The sequence below is a fragment of the Lupinus angustifolius genome, chromosome LG17, assembly GCF_001865875.1.
Source record: "Lupinus angustifolius cultivar Tanjil chromosome LG17, LupAngTanjil_v1.0, whole genome shotgun sequence".
Lineage (NCBI taxonomy): Eukaryota > Viridiplantae > Streptophyta > Magnoliopsida > Fabales > Fabaceae > Lupinus > Lupinus angustifolius.
This window is the reverse complement of record NC_032025.1, coordinates 6989042-6989541: the sequence shown is the minus strand read 5'-3', so window position 1 is coordinate 6989541 and position 500 is coordinate 6989042. Positions and strand designations below refer to the sequence as shown.

The window sequence follows — 500 nt, the reverse complement described above, 5'->3', positions numbered from 1 at the left end:
ACATTCATATTGCATGTTTCTTTGAAAAACTTTCTTGCATCATTCTTGTGTTTCTTGAAAAGAAAAAGAGATAGTTCTTTATGATTGTATATTTTCAGAAACCTCATGCATGAACATTCATATTAGACTAGGACGTTTTGTGAGTTCTTGCTTAGGTTTTAGGCTTTGATCTTTATTGTAATATTTGAGTATTAAGTACTCGTTCATAACTCAAAGCATTCTTATTCAAGGAATGGGAAAATCCTAGTTGCGTTTAGGTAAGGTGTTCTTCACACAAAGACTTGGAGGTCTTGGGATAAAGAGCGATACCTTGGTTGGGACCAAATCGCGGTAAGAAAGGTTGTCTTGGAGGATGTTTTGGGAAAGGTCAAACCAAGGGTGACAAAGTTCTTTGGGTTCCAAGAAAGGAGCGTTTGAGTCTTGTATTTGGAAGCGTGTATGTAACGTACATTATGTTCTATAGTGAAGAAGGAAAATCTCCCAAATCAGAGGGGATGACT

At 36.8% G+C, this 500-nt stretch overlaps 1 long non-coding RNA gene across 1 annotated transcript in view; it reads right to left on the bottom strand.

Annotated features, from left to right (window-relative positions):
- Nucleotides 256–500, bottom strand: part of LOC109331862 — an 8809-nt gene continuing 8564 nt past the window's right edge. The window contains exon 3 of the long non-coding RNA XR_002105852.1: nucleotides 256–267. This is a non-coding gene — a long non-coding RNA (uncharacterized LOC109331862). The remainder of the gene's footprint in view (nucleotides 268–500) is intronic.